Source organism: Panthera onca, chromosome D4 (assembly GCF_046562875.1).
Source record: "Panthera onca isolate mPanOnc1 chromosome D4, mPanOnc1 haplotype 2, whole genome shotgun sequence".
Lineage (NCBI taxonomy): Eukaryota > Metazoa > Chordata > Mammalia > Carnivora > Felidae > Panthera > Panthera onca.
Genome location: NC_138351.1, coordinates 61,254,820 through 61,278,382, shown reverse-complemented (window position 1 = coordinate 61,278,382; position 23,563 = coordinate 61,254,820). Strand labels below are relative to the sequence as shown.

The 23,563-nt window shown below is 52.5% G+C and overlaps 1 protein-coding gene across 3 annotated transcripts in view; it reads left to right on the top strand.

Annotated features, from left to right (window-relative positions):
- The first annotated feature begins 5,070 nt into the window (after positions 1-5,070).
- Positions 5,071-23,563, top strand: part of CORO2A (coronin 2A) — a 53,740-nt gene continuing 35,247 nt past the window's right edge. The window contains exon 1 of one of the 3 annotated variants that reach the window (XM_060609219.3): positions 5,071-5,247. The gene's annotated coding sequence lies outside the window, so the exon portion shown is untranslated. Of the gene's footprint in view, positions 5,248-5,267; positions 5,286-5,725; positions 5,938-23,563 lie in introns of those variants that run through there. The other 2 variants (XM_060609221.3, XM_060609222.3) reach the window with 2 other exon arrangements.

The following is a 23,563-nucleotide window of genomic DNA, read 5'->3' as shown; positions in this document are numbered from 1 at the left end:
CAGGGTGTCCCATCACTAGGGCCTACCTGGTGTGGGACATCCGTGGATTCTGTTTCCTTGGATGTCTCTGCAGGGCCAGCCCCCCTCCTGGGTCCCTGAGGAGCTAGGGTCCTATGCATGCAGGGTGTGTCTTCCTGGGTGACAGTGCCTCCCCAGTGTTGGTTAGGCTTCTGTCCCAGGCCCAGCTCCCATCTACCAAGGCCTTTTTCCTGAGCCCTGCACCTGTGGTCTCCTCTCCATTCACAGCCTGTTTTGAGGGAAGAGGTTCCCAGGGAAAACCCCTGCCTGTACCAAAAGGAACTTGGTGTGGGTGTTGGGCAGAGAACCCTGGGTCAGGCACCCAACGGCTGGCTTCCCTCTACCAATTCACAGGCCCAGGCAAGAAGAGTCACCTCTTCTCTGAAAAATGGGTGGCTGGAGGGTGAGGAAGAGGTGTTGAGAGGGACATAGCTATAGCCTGTCACCAAGTCAGAGCTGTCTCTTCTGGCACCCACTGCATGCAGGAACTCAGTTTCAGTTCTTCTGGGTTCTTCCGGGCCCTTCCTCAGCAGTCTGCCACCTCCCCCATTCCCCTCTAGGCAGGGAGTCAAGGCTGTATAAGTGATTTGGGCAGCCCATTTCTCAACAAACCCTTCACTGTGTCAGTACAGGCTCAAGCTGGGCAGTCTCTGGCAGGAAGGAGTGGGGGTGGGGGGGCGGGTGTGTGGTTCTCCAGCAGGAAACTTCCAGCTCTGATCAGAGGTTCCTGTCACTGGGGACCAGGAACCGGCCTGCTCACCCACAAGTGTGAACTTAGAGGGACTGGTGCACCAGGCACCCAGTTCACCCACACCGTGTACACAACTCTGGGGAAGAGGCACTCAGAGTTCTTTCCTCCCACATGACATGGGCTACTAGCCGACCCCAGGGCCCCGGGTTTCCCATTAACACTCCACATAGTGTCTTGATAACCTTCCTCATTTTTGCTGAACTTTTACCTCTGCTGAGATCCTTTCACCACCAAAGGGCATCTGTGAGGCGTGATGGTGGCCGGCGGGGGTCCTAGCTGCACCCCCAACAGGCTGGGTGCTGTACCCTTTAAGGGCTATCACTGGGGAGACAAGGGGTCTAGCCTCTCAGAGCTCCCAGGAGATGAGCTGGTTCCTGGCAAAAGGAAAGCACCACCAGCAGCAGGGAGTTGCCTTTTTATAGAAAAACTACCCAGAGGGCTTCAAAAAGGCCCAAGGCTCTAAGAAAGGCCCAGCTGGTCCTTCAGCTCCAGCCCTGAAATTCAAATTCCCTCCCCAACCAGGGAGGGGGTGGGGTGGGGGGGTGGGGAACAATCCCTGATCAGACAGGGGCTGTCTGATAAATGGCACACCCCTCTCCCTTCTTCCCTTCCTATCTCTCCCCTGCTTCCTCTGCCTCTTTGCTCTCCCTCCCCTCTTCTCCCTCCTCCCTCCTCTTTCCCCTCCTCCTTCTGCCTGTTCTCACCCTTCTTCCTTTGTCCCCTCTTCTCCCTTCCTCCTCTCCCCTCCCCACCCCCAGGCAGAGAAGCTCTGCTCAGAGCTGGGCACCACACCTTGCCCCTCCTGGGCTGGGGGAAGGCAGGTGCTTTGCCATTGACCCAGCACTGTAACCTCTGGTTTACACCACAGAATCACCTAAGCAGCTTTTAAAGAATATTGGTGCCAGGCCGACACAGAGCCTTTTGTGGGGCCTGGGCATTCTGATACACCAGGAGGGTTGGAGATCACAGGACCGAGTCTGCTCCGGCCTCCTCCAGCCCTAAAATGAGATGCTGGAGCCAGGAATGAGAACTGCCTGTCCTGGAGCATTGCTCACCCCAGGCCAAACTCGGTTTAGGAATGAGGAGATGAAGCCTCAGAGGAGTTAACTAACTTGCCCAAAGTCACACAGCTGCTAAGTGTTAAGTCATGCTCAAGCCTTAGAGGTGCTAACTGTAAGACTAGGGAGGGTTAGTTCCAGCTCACCTCAATGTCCCTGGAGCCTAGAACACAGAAGGATTCAATGGAAAGAGCAGGCCCGGCCTATAGCTCCCTGAGTGATGTAGGGCCCTGTGGGATAGCTCCAGGCAAAGGAAGATGGAAGGAAGAACCGTCCACCTGACAGGGAGGCTCTAACAGGGACTGGTGGAGATGGGGGTGTGGGGGGGGGGGTGACACCTCGAGAAGGGCTGTGGCTGCTGCTGCTGTCTTCCCTCCCTCCCCCTTCTTCCTAAAGAGCATTTGGGGCCCACCCCTGGTGTCAGATTCCTGGCCTCGCACCACAGCTGTCGCCCCCCCATCCCCAGGGGCTGCTGCCTTCTAGGGCTGGAGGATCTGATCCCTCACAGCCCCACCTTCCTACCCCAGGGGATGGGACCTCTCCACTCAAAGCAGACACTAGGCCCCAAGCATTGTGTAGAGGAGGGGACAGGAGTTACTCAGGGAACCTCCCTGGAGCAATATTGCCAAGAATAAAGGGTCTCCTCAAAGGAGAAGGAAGGGCCTGGAGGGCTGTTTGGAAGACTCCCCCCACCTCCACCCCAAAGTGGGGGATGTACACTGACTTCTGCAGAACACCTGCACTCAGGGCTACTATCCCCTGCACTTGGAACCTCACCTCTCAGGCACTGCTCTTTGTTCCTTCATTCTTTTTTTTTTTTTTTTTTTTTTAAAGAAAAAGGTTCGTTTGGTTGGTTTTGTTTTGTTTAGAGAGAGAGTGAGTGCCAGCACAAGCAAGGGAGGGATAGAGAGAGGGGTAGGGAAAGAATCCCAAGCAGTTTTTCCCTCCATGCTGCCATCGCAGAACCCCGACGCAGGGCTCGAACTCAAAAACGGTGAGATCATGACCCAAGCAGAAATCAAGAGTCAGACACTTAACCAACTGAATCACCCAGGTGCCCCTGTTCCCTCATTCTTATTTCAATCTCCCAGGGCATGAGCCATATTGCCCAGAAAGCTCCAGGCAGGGCAGGTAGATGAAGAATTTGCCACCCTTCCTCGCATATAGTCTGGTCCTTTACAAGGCATTTACCCAACACAGTAGATTAAACAAAGCTGGCCATGCTGACATATAGGGAAGGAAGGGGGCATTGGTCTCCTAGCTATCCCAATCAACAATAAGGCCCAATGTAAGGTGCTGGCAGATGGGCCCAACTTTGAAGCCAAACCTACTGTGTGGTTTTCTAACTAGGGGCCCCTGGGCAGTCTACCCTTGCTCTGGCCTCAGTTTCCCCATGTGTGCAATTCAGAAGATGATCAAGGGTTAGCCTTCCTCAAATGGACCAGCGCTGGGGGAGGGAAGGAGCAGGAGAATGAGGACACCACCACCACCACCACCCCCTCCCCCTGCCCCCCACACACACAGGTGCACACACATGCAGCATCCCCAGAAAGGATCCCAGGTTGTGTCTGTTGCAGAGGCTTCCAATGACTTCCTATCAGTCCATATGCCCATGGCCCCCAGGGGTCGCTGTCAAACCAGCCTTTCCCAAACAGTCCCAGCCACCCATCATCATGGCACAGGATGGAGAAATGCAGGCACAAGGCTGGGAGGGCTCATCCACAGGGCATCTGGGGAGGTGTGTCGGTGATGAACGTGGAAAGAAGGATGTGTCGGTTTAGACAGGGGGAGATGATACAGGAAGAGAATTCCTAGCAGAGGGGACCATGTGAGCAAAGACACAGAGGTATGTGTGGGGGAGATGGGGGGAATGCAGGTGAGATGAATTAGGACATTCAGATGCCTTAGCCTTGGAGAGGCTGTGGTGCCCACAACCAGGAGTAATTAAAGATAAAGGCAATATTGAGCCATAAGGAACTCCTACAACATTCTGGTTTCTCCATATGCTTTTCTGAAACATCAAATATCTTGACTCTCTTGCTGATACCTGAAGCACGCATTCCGCTGGACTACTGAATAGTCCAGCTCTGAGAAGCCTGGGTCAGGGCCACAGGGGGGTTGGCTTTGAAGGCCACACTCCGGGGGGGGGGGGGGGGAGTGGGGAGGGGACTCTGGATGGGAGAGTGGCCCAGTGAACTGAATAAGTTGCAGGCTTTGGCCCTGGCTATTCTTGCCAAGGATATATCCCCGAGCCCCGACTTACTTAGCCACTCTAAGTCTCAATCTTCTTACGTGTAAAATGGGGGTAATCATAGCGGCTAAATACAAGGGTTACTAGGATTAAATGAAATAATATATGTAAAGTACACAGTATTCTGTCGTTCACTCAAAAATTGAGCAGGGTACTGTTCTAGGTGCTCCGGGTTACACGACTGAACAAAACAAAGAGCTCTTCTCAAGAGGGCTGCTGTGGTGAAGTGGCTATGAGCTTGGACTTGGGAGCCGTGCTGCCTGGGGCTGAATTAATAGCTGCGTGATCTTAAGCGAGGTGCTTAATCTGTGCCTCAACTTTCTTATTTGTAAAATTGGTAATAGTGTAACCTCATAGGCTTGTATGACGGTGAGGTGAGGTAATTCATTTACGGTGCCTAGCACAGTGCCTGTCTCAGTAAGTGTTAGGTGGTAGTATTATTAAAAGGAGGGGCCTCACCATCTCCCATTGCCTAGTGTGCTCAGAACCCGAGAGCCAGCGGGCCTGGGCGGCAGCGCCCCCTCCTGGCTGCCGCGAGAACGGAGTCCTCCCGTTACAGAACCTCCCTCCCTGCTTGCTCTTTGCGTCCCCGCCGAAAGGGAAGCCTCAAGAATTTCTCTACCAGCCGTGGTCTACCAAGCGCCACCCCCGGGGGAGGGGGGGGGGGGCTCTGTGCGCTCACTTTGCCGGCCGGTAAATTAAGTCGTCTCATCTAATTCTCAAACAGCACTCGAAGGCAGGAACAGTTACTGTTTCCATTTCACCTAGGGGGAAACGGAGGCTCGGGAGGTCGAGTCCCCTGCCCCGTGCCGTGAAGCGAGGGAGCGGTGGGTCCGCCGGGCCCCAGCCTCCGCCTGGTCGCCGGGCAGCCCGCCCCAATCTCTGCGGCGTGTGCGCGCCTGTTCTGTGCGCGTGCGCGCGCCCCAAGACCAGCCCCGCGGGCCAGGAGCGCGGTCCGGAGGGTGGGGAAGGAGGGGTGCGCCCGGACCCGGGGCGCACGGGCGGGGCTAGTGCCGGGCCCCGGCCCCGCCCATCGGCCCTGCCCTCCCGGCTGCCGCGGGGGGAAAGAGGCGGCGGAGCTGCGCGTGGGGACTCGGCGGGCGGTGAGGAGCGCGGAGCCGGAGCCGGACGCCGCCGCCGCCACCGCCACCTGCGCTGCCGTCATCAAGGTAGGGCGGCCCCGCGCTGCCAGCCGTGCCTTCCCGCGGTACGCGATGTGTGCGCGCTGCGCCTCCCGGCTGCAGCGTCCTGGGAGGGATGCTGGGCTGGGCGAGCCGCGGGGGACCCGGCGGGGCGCGGGGGACGAGACTTCCAGCACCTCCGCGTGAGCTTACAAAGCACCAGCCCTCTCCAGGCCTCAGTTTCCCCACTGGGATAGCGGGCGCAATGGTGGCTCCTTCCGCGCCGCGCCGTTGGGAGAGGCCGCCCTGAGGTCCAAGCTCCCGACGGCTGAGGGGCCGGGATCTGCACCGTTTGCACCCGCCCACCCCTCCCGCCCGCTGTGAGGGCCGCTCACCCTGGGTGTGGCGAGCCGGTCCCAACAGGCCTCCCTTGTGGCTTGGGTGCCCCTCTGGAACCCTGTCTGGACTCTCCCCCTCCTGACTAGGTGACCTGCAGGGCTTCAGCTTCCCCATACGGGAAACAGGAGGGGGCGACCGCCGGAGATGCCTATGGAGCCCGCCTGGGCGTGCAGGGTGGGGCGGTCAGTGTCGGCCCGCCAAGTCGGCCTTGCTGGGGGGAGGCCTCACTGGGGGGCGATGGGACCATCAGCTGCAGACTTGCCTGGGCTAGACCCATGAACCAACCTGGATTTAGAGAATGGAGTGGCACGTCCTCTTCCCCTTCCATTGCCCCACCAGGTATGCTAGGGCTGGATCACGTTGGTTTTGGGGGGGGGGGGGTGGACCTCAGAGGCGTGACAGTGCCGAGAGAGCTGTGTCTGGGTGGGGTTGGGTCTGGGACAGAGTATGTGTATGAAGGACTGTGGCTCTAGGCTCTCCGGGTGAAAAAGATCTCTGGCCTCTGGCTCAGTGGCTCGGTAAGATCCCCTCTGGAAGGTCTTACTTCCCCATTGCACACCTCTTATGATGGGGATCTTACTAGCTGTAAACAGCAGGAAGCTTCTCGTCCTGCTCTGGGCTTACAGATCACATCTTACTCCTCTTCCTCCACCCTGGGCGTATCATTTGGCTTAAATCTGCTCACTTCCAGGCTGACCAGCCCCAGGCCCAGCACTCTTTCTGTTGCCAGAGCCAAAGCGCGCAAAGGCAAGAGGCAGGAGCTGAGGTGTCTGCCCCAGAGCAAGTAGTGGTCAGCCTGGGGCTTGTTCAGAACCCACCTGCATCAGGACTGGAATGTGTCCCCTGCATTCCCTGCACTTCTAGAGCACCTTTGGGTTAGCAGCTGCCTTAGAGGTCTGGAGTGAGAGGAAGGGCCAGAGAAGCCCCCCTCCAGGCCTCCCTGCCTCCAGTGCCTCTTCCCCATCTTCTCCTGTTGCCTGCCCTGACTGAAGGAGTAGTTTCTGAGAACCACATCTGGTCTCTCTCGTCCACTTCGTGACCTGCCCGCCACCCAAGAGCTTTCTTACTGCCAAAAGTAGGGAGAGGCTGCCTGGGCAGGTGGTGAGCTCTGTGTCATCAGAGGTATGTGAGCAGAGACTGGATGAGCACTTGCTGGAGTTGAGCTACCTTTGACTGCAAGTCTGGGATTCTCAGGCCGACTGAGAGTGACCGTGACTGTGCCTTCTGGTCATGGTGGAGCCTCACAGAACCTGGAGCTAGACCACAAATGAGTATTATTACCCCCTTGTAAAAACAGACTAAGTATATGTGCTGTCACTCGAACGTAGCTCCAATGCACACGCTTAAGTGCTACCTAAGTCTCCTCTCATCTCTAGGTATGTATGATCTGGGCTCTGTTTTCCTGCTCAGCTAGTGCAAAGAGGCACCCATTTTGGCCTGATTTAGGGGCATGGCAAATTCTGGCTATTATAAAGTCATCCTATGCTAATAACTGAAAATGTACTGTGGAATTGTGGAATATCCAAGCGGAAAGGGATCTTAAGAGATCATCTCTCCAAACCCCTCTTTGTCTAGATAGGCATCCCCTAGCCCCAGAGGGGATGTGACTTGTCAAAGTTCACACAGCAAACTAGTAGCCAAGCCCAGGGATCCTGATTTTAAGACCAGAGTATTTGTTTATTTGTTAGGAAACGCATACCATGTATATGGTAAGTGAAAGCAGCCTGTATTTATTCCTATAGAATTAGCAAAAATAAATGCAAAAGGTTAAACCTCTTTGTGGGGATTCTCCAGCAGCATTTAATTTTGCAGGGCAATCTGGCAGCCTGTTACAAAAGTCTGTGAAAATGATCCTAACTGCCCTTTGCCCCTAGACTTCTACTTTGAGGACTTTACCCCAAGGAAGTAACTATGTAGAATGATAAATGTAATGCTGATATTTATAACAGTTTTCTTATAGTGGAGCTCTTGGTGTTTTATCTGAGGTTTAATAAACATTTCATTTGAAAAGTACAGCTTAAAAAATAGTAACACTAAAGCTTACATTGCCAGCGTCTGGCCAACGTAAAAGCAGTGTGGTCCAGAGGAGAGACCACAAGACTAACGTCAGCAGGCATAGATACCAGGATGAACTCTTCATGTACCCCACTGTGTGACCTTGAGTCAGTCCCTTTCCCTTTCTGGACCTCATTCTCCCCATCTGTGAAATGGGGTAGATTGAGGGATTGCTGAATTTCTTTCAGCTCTGACAACCTGCCTTCTGGACCTAACAGACCTCTGTAACTGAATCCTGTATTGGAACAGTGAACATGGTGATAACCAAAGAATGTTCTAGCCTTCCTCCCCCATCATTAAATGAATCCCCTTAGAGGTAAGCAGCTAGCCTTTTCCACCCGGGATGGGGCTTAATCCAACCTTAGACTTTTATTAGTTCTGAATGGCCAGAACCTGGATTGTTTTAGAATATAGCATAGCTTTGTTTTTATTTTCTTTGCCAGATATCAGGGGACAGAGATTTTTCCAGAGGACCAGGAGATAATGCAGCAAGATCCTCTGTTGGCTATTTTAAGTCTATAGGCTGTGACTGCTCTCCCTCAGACTGGATTGGGGTGTTTGCAGTCCCACCTAGTATGAAGGGCCAGGAATAGGTGACTTCACTTTTTGGACAAACATTTATGGGGTACCTACTGAGTACTAGGTCTTGAGGTGCCCCCCAGAGTCCTGCAGGCTGCCATGAGAAATATATTAGGTTGAAGTATGTGAAATGGCCAATATCTGCCTGCTTTTGACTTACAAGAAATGGCAATTTCATTCACTTCAGCCTAAATGGAAAAAGATATCATTGAAGAGCACTGTGCTCCCTGCCATAATTGAGAGATTGGCAGGATACCGTGGAGACTAGGAAAGTATGATTTTGAGCTTGGAGATGTCCAGGAGGAAGGGCATGGGAAACTCACCTTGAAGAATCAATAAGAGTAATAACAGCTAGTATTTATTGAGTACTTACCACTGGCCTGATTCTCTCCTAAGTGGTTTATATTCATTCATTTAGTTATTCAACTGTTCTTTTATTAAGCATCTACATTGTGCTAGGTATTCTCTGGGGTGGGAGCAGGAGTCTTGATAGTAAATAAAATAGACCAAAGAATCTGTCCTAAAGAAACCTAAAATCTAATACAGAAAAAAGACACAATGAGCAAAAAGTAAAGCAGCAGGTGATAAGTGGGACAGGACAAGTAAAACACAGGAGTATGTTTCGAGTGTGTGACAAGGAATGGAAGGAGGGGGTTGCGATTTTAAGTAGGGTGGCTGGGGGGATCACTGAGAAGGTAACTTTTGGGCAAAGTCTGGAAGGAGGTGAGAAAGTGAGCTGGGCTGATTTCTGGAGGAGGAGCCATCCAGGTGGAGGGAACAGCCAGTGCAAAAGCCCTGAGGTAGCACCATGCCTGGTATGTTCATGGAAGAGCAGACTAGAACAGAGTGACAGAGAAGACAGAGGAGACTGGTAAGAGGCACCACTGATGGTCAGGTTGTGGACCCTGCCCTGTACATCAAGGAATCCTCTAAGTTTGGGGGGGGGGGGGTGGGTATTGTTAAATAAATAGGCCTAAGTAAACCGTAAGGGTTTAACAAGTGGGGCTCAAACTCACGACCCTGAGATCAAGAGTCACATGCTCTCCCGACTGAGCCAGCCAGGTGCCCCAAGGGGGGTACTCTTTTACTCCTTTTTTCAGTTTAGAATACACAGATACAGAGACATTAAGTAGCTTGCTAAGACAGTGTCTCACAAAGGAGCTAGATCTTTTAGTAGAGGGCATTGAGGAGCCATGGGAGGCCAAGGCAAGAGCATGGCCAAATTTGAGTGTCAGTGCGATTCCTCTGGGGTACAGAGAGAAGGCTGTGGAAATAATCCAGACCCAGGGTGATGAGTTGGGCCCCGGCAGTGAACCAGTGAATGTAGGGGCAGAGGATCCACGAGCTCAGTGCTGGGAGTGAGAAGGGGGGTCCAGCCCAGGTGAGCAGGAGGAGGAGGAGGAAGCCAGGCTGGTCCTAGGCTTATTTATGTAATAAACATTTAATAGCACTTCTTATGCTCTAGGCACCATCTAAAATTTGACATACATTAACTCATTCAATCCTCAAAGCATCTTGGAGGGTAGATAGTCTCATTATTATTACTACTTTTTAAAATGGGCATATTATATCGTCAATAAAGTTAATTTACAAAGAAAGCATATTTGTTTTTTTCTATCATAAATACTTGATGGTGATGGAGAATTTAGAAAAAAAGGAAAACAGAAAATAAATTACTCATACCTTCTCTTTTCATCTCAGGTAATCAATATAAATATTTTGGTGTATTTACTTTGTCTTTTTTCTACCACTGTCCCCATTTTACAGATGAGGACACTGGAGCCCAGAGAGGCTGGGCAGTTTGCACAGAGTATGACATTTGAACCCGTGTCATCGGACTACAGTGTCCAGGGTCTTAATCACTGTGCTGTGCTACCTGGAATGTCAGTTGTGTGTGAGACACACACCCCTCCACTCACCCCACCCCAGCATATTTCACAGATGGGGAAAGTGAGGCCCAGTGAAAGGCAGGGCCTTGCTCAGCATCTCTCACCCAGTTGGGAGCAGATATGTGAGGTCCCATTCGAATAAGAAATAGGATGCTGAGAACTTGTGCAGGGTAGATGTGACAGCTGCCTTCAGCCTGGCCTTGAGCCCAGAGCTTGCAGGGGGCTGGCAAGCGGCGTGACCCTGCCCAGAGGGAGTGCCGAGGACTGCCAGGGCAGGCCTGTGTTCCCTGAGCTCAAGACTCTCATCCCTCCAGCCGGCCCTGGATGGGAGGTGGCCAGGAGATGGGGAGGGAGAGGCTGGGGCTGTGCCAGGCCTGCAGGCCCCCTGGGAGTTGTCTCTTGTACTCTGACTGTGCATTTATTTCTGGCTCTGGTGCCAGCAAACTCCTGGGGCCGCCTGCTGCTAGGGATGCAGTCCTGGCATCCAGTCCCAGCACAGCTACCAGGTGAGCCTTGGGCCAGGGGCTTGCCCACCCCGCCCCACCTGCAAAACAGCATCATAATGGTGCCAGCTGCAGGATGAAGTGAGGTGTAGGTGGAAAGTGCGGGCACACGGAGGTGCTCAGTAGATGGCCAACCGCTGTTGCTATTTCTAAGGCTACCCCAGGGTGTTGGCTCAGGCTGGGGAATTGAGCCTGCCCCAACCAGATCCCCCTCGACGACACTCCCCTTCACACCTGGCTGAACCAGGTAAGGCCCAGCCAGCGCACGAGGAGACGGAAATGAACCTCGGGCAGTGGCTTGGAGTCCAAGATTGCAGACAACAAAAGACGCAGTGGAACGAAAGAAGCCATACCTCTGAGGAGGGAGACCTGACCTGGCCAGTAACGTGCTCTGTAGGCAAGTCCTGACCCTTCTTTATGCCCCTTGTTCTCACCCATAAAGTGAGGAGAGTATTTCACCCCCACCCCCTCCTGGAAACCCAGGAGCTGTGGGCCCTCAAAGGGGCATCTGACCTAGCCTGGGGTGAGGCTGGAGGTGGGGAAGGCTCCTGGAAGAGGTGATGTCTGAGCTGGGTTGTTAGTGGGATTAGAGTCAGCCAGACTCTGGAGGGGAGGAAAGCAAAGAAGGTCATTGGGTAAATGGCCCACCTCTCTGAGCCTCAGTCTCTTCATCTGTAAAATGGCTCAAATGTCAATACCTGCTTTGCCTAATTTTTAGGGTGGTTGTGAGGCTCAAAATTGGGTAAAGAGCATGGAAGTGCTTTTGAACTATAAAATGCCCCAAGCACCTGTTCATTGTTCTTTATTGTGATGTCTGGAGCCCGCTGGGATTAGGAAGTACAGGGCCAGCATCCTTCGGGGTCTCAGAGGACATCTAGTCTGTTTTAACAGGCCTCCAGTCGAAGTCCAACAGGGACAGACAGCTTCCGTTTACCTCGCACCCCTTGATTTAAGAGCTCAAGAGTATTTCTGTACTGGGGTGTGGCTTTGCTTCCAGGAGGCCTGAGGGCAGCCGTGACCCAATCACAGCCCTTTCCCATGGAAGGGGGACAAGTATCTGCAGAAAGCCATGAGGCCATGAGCATGGGCCGGGCCTCGGGGACCTGGCTGAGGTGGACTAAGGCACCTGCCAAGGGAAGGGATGGAGGACAGGGGAGTGCCGTGAGATCACTGAGAAGAAACCCGTCCGTGTGGAGGGTGGTCTGCAAGGTCACGTTAACTGGAAAAGCAAGGAAGAGAACTGTGTGTGGGGACTGAGCCTGTTAGGGTTTGAATGTGGGAGAAGAATATATCTATGCACCGTGACTACGGATACAGATGGACACACATCAAGCTGGTTGATTATCACTCTCACTTTTGTCTTTTCTATATTTGAAATTTTTATGTGCTATTTGACATTCATTTCTAGAACAATTTTTCTGTATGTAATATATGTTACAATATAATGTAGATAGTATAACAGTCTGACCTCACCAGGCTGGAGGGTTTACCGAGGCACCCAAGGACTTGGATGAGGCCTGAATGACACCCCCCTGCTGGCCTTCTAGGACAGTTGAGAGCAGAGTCCAGGGATGGCTTGATGAAGGAGTCACAGAAGAAGAAGTCTCTGGGTTAGGTTCCAGGACTCTTTGGGACAAAGACTGGGGGTTTTAGGCAGCCGTAAGCACTGTTAGGGCTGTGACCAGACTGCACAAGCCAGGGACCGCAGGCTACATCAGCAGGAGCACAGGGTCAGATCCAGAAAGGTTAGGATTCTACTGGAGTTTGGGCCACCCCCTGAGTGGGACCGGGACAGCAGGGACAGATCCGGAGGGCCAGCTGGCTAGGGAAGGGCCTATCTTCAGAGTTTGTGATGCTTCAGGGCCCCGCCTCAGTATGCCAGACCCCAGCAGACCCTTTTCCCTCAATGATGCACTTTCTTGGTCTTTGGTCCATGGGGCGCTCACACACCTTCCCGTCTCTTTGCAAAGGAAATAAAGAAACTAAGCTATTGTCATGTTTTGTTAAATGCAGAGTACCTTCTGTTATGAGATATACCATTATTTTAAAATCCATTAAGAAAGAAAAACAGCAGACAGTTAAACTATAAATTGCATCCCAGTTTCAGAGATGTTACATGTTAAAAAACTGTGTGTCTTAGAATCAATTAGATATGACATGCAGGAGGCCCCAAACTAGGCTCTTAATGTGCATATATCCATTTAATCCTGTATCAACCTCCTGGCTAGATAGTTTTGTCCTCTTTTTACAGATAAGAAGACAGGGGTCCCAGAGAGGTTTAGTGACTTTTGCAAGGTCACACAGCCACTGGGATCTGAACCCTGCTCTAACTAGACTCCATTACTTTTTCCTCATCCCACCCCACAAAGAAAAGGCTCCTGAGTCCTGGCCCTTGAGAAAAAGAAAGTGTTCACACTGCAGAGTAAACATATTCCAGTTCAGAAATGCCCCAGTGGACTGGTCATTAACGCCCAGGGCTATGAGTGATGGGGGAGTCCTAGAGGGGAACTCAGGAGATAATGGACAGGAAAGAGCTTTGAGAGCTTTTTGGCTGGTTCATTAGCCTCATCCTGTTAAAACCATTACCAGGAGGAGTAGGTTGACTTATGGCCCACGCGCCTGGAGAAAGACCACAGAGACCTGCCCCACACAGATTATCCTAGAGTCTCACCCAGAAAGGCCCATTCGTTCATTTCCTACAAAGTTATTTTTCAATTAACTTTTTTAAATGAGATCTTTATTCGTGTATTGGTTACTGAGTGTGAGGGATACGGAGCAGAGCAAAACAGACATAGGTATTGCCCGGGTAGGCTCACAGACCAGAGAAGATGAGCAGTAATCCTAAAGTCCCACAAAACCTGGAACAGGTCCCTGGGGGAGAAGAGAGGGTATCAAAGCTTGCCGAGCTGAGAATGTGTGTAATTCAGGGTCACTGCAGAACGCTATTCTAAGGGAAGGACTTTTGAGCTGAGATCTGAAGGATGAATACGAGTAATCAGGTGGAGGTGGGAAGGGGAGCATGCTGGACAGAAGAAACAGCCCTGAGGCTGAAGGGGTTGGACCTTTGAGGAATTAAGAGCACTGAGTGTCTACAGCTCTGATTCCTGGGCACAGGAGGCTGGAGAGGTGGAGTGGGCCAGACCCTTTGGGTCCTGGCGTAATGGCCATGGAGTGGCATGCTCAGATTGACATCTTTGGGGGGAAAAATGATTGGTAGGTAAGACTAAGTGTGCAGGTGAGAGCAGCTGGTAGCAGTGGGAGTGGAGATAAGTGGATGGTTTAAAAGGTTTGGGAGGGGTGACATTAGTGATGGATTTGGCTCTGAGTACAAGGAGGAGGAGACCACACAGGCGACCCCTGGGATCTGGCTTGCCTGGCTGCACCCTTGCCCTCACAAGACCTGGCTTGCAGAGGAAGGGCCCTGGAGAGAGAAGAGCTGCGCTGGGAAAGCCGTCACCCCATTTGGCACTTCCTGTTTGGGTTTTGTCTGTTTTTTCCCCGGCCCTAAGTAGGTATGCTGGTTTGTCCGGCACCGGAGTTGTGCCGGATAATGGGGAAAGAAGTCAGTGGGTGAAGGTTTCAGGGTGAGGGTGAGGTGATGGACCGTGGCACCTGTGGGAGGAGAGAGGAAGAGACAGGTGGGGAGGAGGTAGAGGGGGGCCAGTGACGGGTCGTCTCTCAGGTGCAGGCTGTACAACAGTGTCCCGCATTACTGGGCACAGGAAGCAGGCATCATGGCAGATGGATGTCTCATGGCCCAGACACCATCCCGGGAGCTGGCCTTTCAGAAACGCTGGATCCAAGCTTGGTGGCAGAGTCAAGGCAGAGCCAAATGGCTTATGTCTCTCTGGAGAGCGGTCTGTGGTCCCGGGCTCTCTCCTTGGGCCTGAACCAGCACCTAACAGGGGTGCTGACGAAGGCCTGCTCACATCTGGCAGGTGACAGGAGGCTGAAGGTGGGGAGGTTGTGGCCAGCAAGGGGGCACTTGAATTAGTGACTATGGAAGTGGGTGGCACATTTTCACATGATGACAGAGTGCAGGGTATGGCCAAGAGAAGGCGTGACTGAGGACAAGGAAAGAAGGTCATTTGGAGATGATACGGTCCTTGTACAGGGGGAGACTGAGGCTGGAGGGGATCTGGGACTTGTCTGAGGTCACACAGCTAGGAAGTGGCTCTCCTGGTGTGCTGTGCTGTGGGTCCCAGATTTCAGAGGGTGGTTCCTTTCCTCGGTCTTCCACGGGGAGACTGCTGCTGAGTCTACACCCTGGGCTGGGTGTCAGGAGGCCTAGGCAGGGGGTCGTGGCCAGGTAGGAGGGAAGGTGTGCGGGGAGCCTCTGAAAGAGGGAGCAGCTAAGCTGAGCCTTGTAGCAGCTGAACGTGCAGAGAGGAGGGAGGGACTTTTTGGCAAAAGAAGCCGCACAGGCCGAGGGCTGGCAAAGGGGCGGATACTGAGCCTATTGGGGATGTAGCGAACATACGGTCCAGTTTGGCTCAATCTAAGGAATAGTATCAGGTACTGGCCAGTTGCCAAGGGCAAGGAGGTGGGAGCAGCCTGCCCTGGCAGGGAAGAGTGTTTTTTCATTGACACTGTTTAGAGTTGCAGGCATATCATGATAATAAAAAGTCAGACTTTTAGTCGGTCTTATTGTTTTTAAGTTCTCTATAGAAAATGCACCCCCTATTGTCTGCACCCAGGCCTACTGCCCTTGTGCCCCCATTTTCTCTCCCCACCTTGCCCCACCTCTCTTCTGGGTTTACCCCTCAGATCTCAGCTTTGAATGCCCAACTGAGAAGCCATTGAAGGTTTTGGAATAGGGGATGCTTCCGTCTCATGGTAGCCCAGGGGGGACTCAGCTTAGGAGAAGTCAGAGAGAGGGATTAGAAGGACAGTCTGGAGGAGGCAAGAAGGTTATGGGAGGTGGGGAGGATGAGAGTAGAGGGGAAGAGAGCCGTAGAGCAGGAGCGGGATTTCAGGCACGCCCCAGAAGGTCCAGGACCCAGATCCACAGCTGTCTGCCACCACACCAGGCCTGGGCGGGCACACCTGGGGGGCCACTGGGCTGCAGAGGCTCCAGGTCCTGCTGTATCCAGGGCTGTAGCTAGCAGTCAGAGGCAGAATTCTCAGGCTCCAGATCTCAGCCCCCTAAACAAAACCTTCCAGAGTGTAAGGACAGAAGTAACACCCCTCAGGGGCTACTACCCAGCCTGCAGATGTCAGCAGGACCTCATGGGGTACCCAAACAGCAGTCCGTGAGCTGGGTTTGATGGGTCCCATTTCACAGATGCAGAACCAAGGCTTCAGAGTGAGACAGAGTAACTCCTGGAACCGTGGCCTGCCGACAGCAACACGTCCCTCCGTTGTGCCAGCATTTGTGACTTTGCTGGGACGCACTCCACCCTCAGAGCCAGCAAGTGATTCATGCCACAGGGGACACAGCTGCAGAGGGCTGAGAGGTGCAGGGACCTGCGAACGGCCCAGTAAGAGGCTGGACTGTGGCCAGGACAGGGAAGCATCCAGTGTCAGCATCTAGAACTAGAGGTTTGCGTTCTCTCTGGGATCTGCTACTGACCAGCCAGGTGACCTTGGACAAGTTACATCCCTTCCAGAATCCTTGTATCTTCATCTGAAAAGTGAGGTTAGACCAGATGATCTCTACCGTCCTATGCGGCCTGAAAATCCTCTCTGATAGTTTCCCCAGCTTCTGTTCTGGTGGCCTCCAAAGTGAGGTGTGCATGCTCATTGGGGTGCAGGAAAAAAATAATATCTGACGGGAAAATCATTCAGCTTTGTTCATGTTTCCCAGGTTTACACCTGCTGACGCCACTCAGGGTGTCAGCCTCATGCCTCATGTCTCCAGAAGTCTCGGGAGAGAGGGGGAAAGCCCTCTAAGAAAGGATGACCCCTACTCTTTGATTTGTTTTCAGCAGTTTATTATAATTAATTTAACCTGGTTAATGAATCCAGGTTAATCCAGACTAATTAATCCAGATTGGATTAATGGATTATACTAACCAGTTTTAACTAAACGAATCCTCACAAAATGGACAAGTGGTTTTAGAAGATTCCTATCTGAACAGTGGGTTGGTTGGTGGTGGTTCTAATAATACCAGTAAGAGCTGACAAGAGGTTAACCCTTGGGTTTCCAGCAAGATTCCATCGGCAGCCACAGATGAGGGGAAAAAAAACAATGACAAGCTAATCAAGTCTGATGAGAAGTCAGCCCAAGGTGTTTTTAAATTTGAGGGACATTATTTGAAATTTGCAGTCACTCTGATTAATGATGAATCTTGCTGGGGCGCCTGGGTGGCTCAGTCGGTTAAGCGTCCGACTTCAGCTCAGGTCACGATCTCGCAGTCCGTGAGTTTGAGCCCCGCGTCGGGCTCTGGGCTGATGGCTCAGAGCCTGGAGCCTGCTTCAGATTCTGTGTCTCCCTCTCTCTCTGCCCCTCCCCCGTTCATGCTCTGTCTCTCTCTGTCTCAAAAATTAAAAACGTTAAAAAAAAAAAGAAAGAAATACAGACCTGATTTAAAAAAAAAAAAATGATGAATCTTGCTTCATGTGTATGTTGTGCCTCACAGCTCCCAATGGTAGTTACTCGTGTATAATATAAAATATTGGCAGGGGTGGGGACTCATTTTTTTTCTCTTTGAAAGGAGCATATGATTAAAAAAAAAAAAAGTCCCCCTGCTCTAACCTCCTGGTCCTTTTCTATGCAGCTGCCACTTCTAACAAACCACCACATTTGTGATCAAACTTTGTTCAAGTGGGGTGTGATTTCTCCGTTTTTCTACCCATTCCCAGGGCAGCCACCCCATGGCTACCTTTGAGCCCACAGATGCCAGCACAGGGTCTGTCTCCAGCTGGAGACATGGAAAATGTAGGGTGAGTCGGTGTGCCCCGATTTACCTTTCCCACTGTGGGGCTGTTGCCGTGTTAACCTTTCTAGCAGCAAAGACTTGGGGGTCTGTCTTCTCTCCTGAACCTAAGGAGCCCCATCTTTCTTAGCCTAAACCACACACTGGAGGAATATAGCCCACGTTCCAAAAGTCTGACCTCCAGGAGGGTCCAGCTAGGGTGAATGACCCCCCAGCTTCACAATTAGATTTTTCTTCCCCTGTCATCCTTGGAATTTGTCCCTCTGAGGACAGCAACACAGATAAGAAACAAAATATTTGGTGCGGTATCCAGACACAGGATCAAAGGAAACTTTGTTTCATGTTTTAGAGGACTCTCCTGGGCTCAGGTGCCAGAAATCTGAATCCCATTCCTGGTTCTTCCCTGTATGGATGGCCCTGGGCAAGCTGACTCAGTTTCTCTTTCTGCACCCCATGAGTTCTTGGGGTCTGGCCAGTGCTGCTATTCTAAGAAGTAAATCTGGGATCTTTGGGGGGACCTGCTCTTCTGAGTGTTTCTCAGCCGCCATCTGGAGGATTTGAGTACAGTCTGGGCTCCGAGCTGGGTGAGAGATGGAGAGCTCCCCACTGGAGCATAACAGGGAGGTGACCAAAATGGGGAGTAGTTAGGAAACTTAGCCACACAAAAAACTCCCCAACCTGAGTAGGACCATCCCAGAGGCACGTGGTCAGGGGCCTCAGATCTCTGAAGGGTTGGCATGGGGCAAAGGCAAAGGATGTGGTTGGTGGGGCTCAAGGGATGGAAGAGGGCAGTAGGGGAAATTGTGGATTTCCTCTTTGTAGAAGGAGGAAGTGTAACAAACAGTTGAGTTGCTCTGTCCCCGGAAGGAGTGCGCTTTCCATCACTAGAATGGTACAAGCCAGGACCCTCAGACTTTTCAGACAGAGTGGTGTGGAAAGGGAGACAGAGCTGGGCTGGATGCCCACCTGGGTCCCTGACACTGGGCAGTCTTGAAATACTTTATCTGTTTTTTGCCCCAAATGTAATAAAATCATTTGAGAGAGGGAGTTAGTGTGCCTGCCTAAGAATTAGATTAGATAAGAATTAGAGCTTTAGACTCTAAATCAGCACGAAGCGGGTGGCAGAGAGACACAAGGCTTTCTCTGTTTCCAGACTGTGAAGATCTAATACTTAAATCTTTAAGTATTGCCACTTAGAGGAGAAAGAAAGGACACGGACACTTTGTGTTTCTGGTTTAGTCTGTAAGTCCTGTTCACCTTATCCATTTTTGCTAAAGGTTCATTTCAATCCCTCAATACAGTCAAATACCTTAGAACAGTGCCCAGCTCACAGTGAGTACTCAGTAGAAGTTGCTATTATTGCTTATTTTGAATTTATCTTGAACTTGCCATGTGCCAGGCAGTGTTCTAAGTACTTGTCAGATATGAACTCATTTCCTATTACCATCCCGCTTCGTGATGACAAAACCTGAGGCCTGGAGAGGTTGATGAGCCTGCCCAAGGTGTCCCAACTGGGTGTGTGGTGAGGCCTGTGTTCGAGCCCAGTAGGTGGTCCCCGACCGTGTCTGTCACCATCCCTGCTGCCTCTCTGTGTAGTCACATCGTGCAATAAAGAAACAAAACACCTTTGCCTCCACTCCCCCTGCAGAGCCTCCCCAAGGCCTCAGGAGGGTGACAAGCAGGGACACACATTCCCATTGCACAGACAAGCACCAGGGCCCAGAGAGGGACAATGACGTGAGTGGGGTCACACGGCAAATGAGGGCAGAGCATCCTGGAGCGGGGCCCCTGGTCTCAGAATGTCTGTGTACCTTCCCTGCACAGAGCGGAGCTCCCAGCTGAAACCGGAGGGAGTCCCGGTTGCAGGCACTGCCTCACAAGGATTTTTCCTTCACCAGGAGCAGCTGGAGCTGGCTCCACAGAGGGACAGTGAGCAGGAGGGAAGTGGATGGCAAGAGCCGCCCCTCTGCCCGGGGAATGGTCCTCCGGGCCCTTCTTGACAGCACCTGGGAGAGCCATGAGGCACCCTACAGCACCCCTTCTGCCCTGAGTGGCCAGGAGTGAAAGAATGTGACCTCCACTGGGGCAGGAGGACCAGCCCCACCCCCCCACTCCCGTCAGGGAAGGTGTAGCAGAAGCAGAGGTGGAGCTGGCCAAAGGTGCACCGAGAGCCGGGCCGTGATACCTAGGTGCTGCTGGCTCTCTTCTTCCTTTTTCACTGTGGCAGAATATGCATAGCGTAACATTTGCCATCGTAACCGTCTTCAGTTCTGTGACATGGAGCACATTCACACTGTTGTACAACCAGCACCACGAGGATTTTTGGTTTTATTTTTAATTTTTTTAATGTCTATTTATTTTTGAGAGGGAGAGAGACAGAGAGCGAGCGGGGGGGAGGGGCAGAGAGAGAGGGAGACACAGAATCCGAAGCGGGCTCCAGGCTCTGAGCTGTCAGCACCGGGCCCCACGCGGGGCTCGAACTCACAAACCGCGAGATCATGACCTGAGCCGAAGTCGGACGCTTAACTGACTGAGCCACCCTGGAGTCCCTGGTTTTTAAATTTTGACGTCACAATAGCCTAATGTATTCTTTGACGGTTTTGCTGACACGTATTAATGAAAAGTGTGCGTTAGGTGCTAAAATTATCATACTTGACAAAAAGGACCGTGTAGGAGCTTCCCCCATGCCAGGCATGGCTTTGAGGCATTTTAAATTAATAAATTCATTGAATCCTTGCAATTTCCCTATAAGTTAGGTTCTGTTACTGACCCCAGTTTACAGATGAGAAGACAGAGAGGTTTAGTATCTATCCCCAAATCCCTCCCTGGCTCTTGTCTGGGCCCTCCGGTTGCTACCGTTTATTGAGGACTCACTGTGTGCAAGGCTCACTGCTCTGTTCAGCCTTGGCCCCATTTCATAGCAACCTGGCAAAGAGGTAAGTGCCTGTGTGGTTCCAAGATACACAGAAAGCAAGTCTAGGTTTATATCTGGGTCTCTGACTCAGAAGCCTGTGTCTTGACCAGCAGGCCTCGGTGCCTGCTGTTGAGACAGTGAAGCTGTCATCATAATACCCGCCTGGTTCTTGAGTGCTGGCCTCAGCCCATGTTTGTATATTGAGAATATGTGAGCGGTAGAAAGCCAAGAATCACAGCCCCAAGTGGCCCTGAGCTAGGAAGTGGTTGTGTGTTCATGGAATCTTTGTGTATTTGTGTAACCTCAGAAAATTGCTCTGAGCTGAGCACAGCTTGTTGCATCCATGAGATGGGGGTACTTCTCCCCACCCTCAGGCGGATGTAAATTTTGCCTCCCCCGCAAGGTGGAAATGAATTGAGCAGTGAAAGGGAAGGACTGTGCAGATCGTTGAGCAGGGTTGTAGAGCGGTGGCTCTCAGAGTGGTCCCCGGACCAGCTGCATCATTGTCACCTGGGAAATTGTTAGAAATGCAGGTTCTCAGGCTCCACTGCCGAATTGCTAAATCAGAAACTCTAGGATAGGCACAGCAGTCTGGAAGTTAATCAGCCTTCCAGGTGATTCTGATGAACTCTCAGGTGGAGACCCACTGCTAGACATCATCCCGCAAAGTGTAAATTGAGATTTTGTCACCAGTCCCCGCAGAGAGTTTGTCTTGGGCCAGAAGCACGTCTTCAGCCTGGGATGCTGACATCTTTCCTGTCCCCTTCACCCTCACTCCTGTGCTCCCTGGCCCACAGGCCCAGTCTGAACAAATGATTGGGGGGAGCTCAGGGAGGCTGGAAACGGGGAGACAGTGGCCTCATGGTCCTCTCCTGGCCACTGTTGCAGCCAGTACCTAAAGAATTGATTAAGGCTGAGCGTTTATCCCTACGTTAATAAGCAGGGGAGGGAGAAGCAGGAAGGAATTGCCCAATGTGTGCGGCTCCAATGTGTGTGGCTGAGCTGGGAAATGGAGTCCTGGGCTGTCCTGGCATGTGCAGGAAACAGGCAGCCCCTCAGTCATATCTGGAGACTCCTAGCACAGCGAAGTGGGTTGAGGGAAGAAAGGAAGCTATCTCCTGAGGTAAAACCCCAGCTGCTGAGATGTGGCCTCCTGGCTCCACTGCTGAATCAAATTGCTAAGACCTGGGGAGGCAGAGCCGAGTTTGACTCCTGGCCAGCAAATCGGTGGCTCTGCACGCTCCCCTAATCAGGCATGATCTTCTCCTCCCTCCCCCCCCCCCCCCCCCCCCGCCTCAGAATGAGAGAGAAAACACAAGCAGGGGAGAGGCAGAAAGAGAGGAAGAGAGAGAATCCCAAGCAGACTCAGCGCTGACAGCACAGGATTCAAACCCAGGAACATGAGATCATGTCCTGAGCTGAAACCAAGAGTCAGACGCTTCACCGACTGAGCCACCCAGGCGCCTCCTCCCGAGTCTCAGAACCATCACCCTCTTCCTCTTCACCGTGTTCCACAGCCCCTCCAGCCAACTGGAGCCGGGCGGGAAATAAAACCCACTTCACACACTTATTTCTTCCTTAGACACAAGCCCAAAGTGGAGGAAAGAAAATACTTTCTCCAGCCAAACATTCTAACTACCTAATAGGAAGAGCTAAATACACAGCACCTCTCACCTCACCACACCCCTGGTTACAAACTTTGACATCTTCCCGTGGTCTCAAGGGCCAAGTCCTTGAGCCGGTATTCAGAGCCCTTGCTGGCACCTTGCTGGCCTGGCCCCCACTGCTCCCTTGCGCTTGCCCAGACGCCGGCCAGACTCCACCTTTGTGGTTGCCACGCCACACACCCCCTTCCACCTGGAATGCCCTCCCTTCACTCTGGGCTCAGCTCACTTTACTCAGCCTTTGAGACTGGCCTCAAACCGACCTGCCCAGAGGCCCTCACCGACTCCTGGGATTTCCACCTCCCTGCTGCAGCCTGCTCAGTCCCATTCACCCTGAATTGTGCTCGCTGGTTGCATGTCGGCCTCTCCCATCAACCTGAGCCCTGAGGGGCAGAAGCCCCTGCCAGGGTTATCCTTGCCTTCTCCCACACAGTGCCCAGCACAGGTCAGGCTTCGGGAGGGCCCCAGTAATGCAGGTTGAAGTCACCCTTCAGGCCCCAGGCCCCTGCCACAGGGCAGGTGGGAGCTGACTGGTGGGCCAGAGGCGAGAGCCAGTGACAATAGAATGCAGGCCCCCTGGCAGGTGCCATCCCAGAACTTGGACTATAGGGCTTCTGCTCACTGTGGAACCCTGAGCCAGGCACTCTCCCTGTCTGGGCCTCAGTGTCCCTCTCTGTCCAAAGACAAATTCAGAAGCTTTGCTGGGGAATGGATGGTGAGGAGGAAGTAGAGACTCCAGATTTTCAACCTCCTGAAGGTGGGTTTAGAAAGTCCCCAGTGACCCTTGTCCCTTGAAACTCTCAGATAAGGAGATTGTGGGGCAATAAATCTGCATGGAGTTTTGGTCTGGGCCTGATTTGGGGGAATAAATAGGAAGAAGCTGTGTTCTTTGTCTCCAGAGGAGCCAGGCAAGAAGGGTACCAGGCTGAAACTAAGGACTGGGACAGCTGATAGGCCCTAGCTGATAGGTGACAGCTCTGTCACCCTCACAGTCCTGCCTGGGCTTTGGTGTGTGTGGACTGGAGAGCCCTCAGCAGACCGTCCTCACAGACGGGCAAGGTAGGAATATTACCTGCCTGAGAAAACAAAACCCGAGAGGGGATGAGATCTGCTCAAGGTCATGGAGTAAATTGGCATCAGAATCAAGATTCTCCAACCTGACCAGCATGCCTGCTATGAAAGTGACAGGCCCAGCCCCCTCCCCCAAATGCCCAGAGAGGGTTCAGGAGAGGCTGGTGGCATAAGTGGAAGCTGGCCCAGGAGCCAGGTCGGTCTCCCCCTGGGTGCCTGCTTGTGGAATCTGACCTGAGTGTGGGCAAAGCAGAGGGGAAGACCCTTCGGACTTGGCGGTCTGATGGGTGAGTGGCTGGATGAATGGATGGAGAAAAGTAGGAAGAAACACAGGCAGCAGGACCAGAGAACAGAAGAGGGCAACCATAGCCGAGCTCTTAGTTGGTACTTGACGTTTGCAAGATAGTTTGCA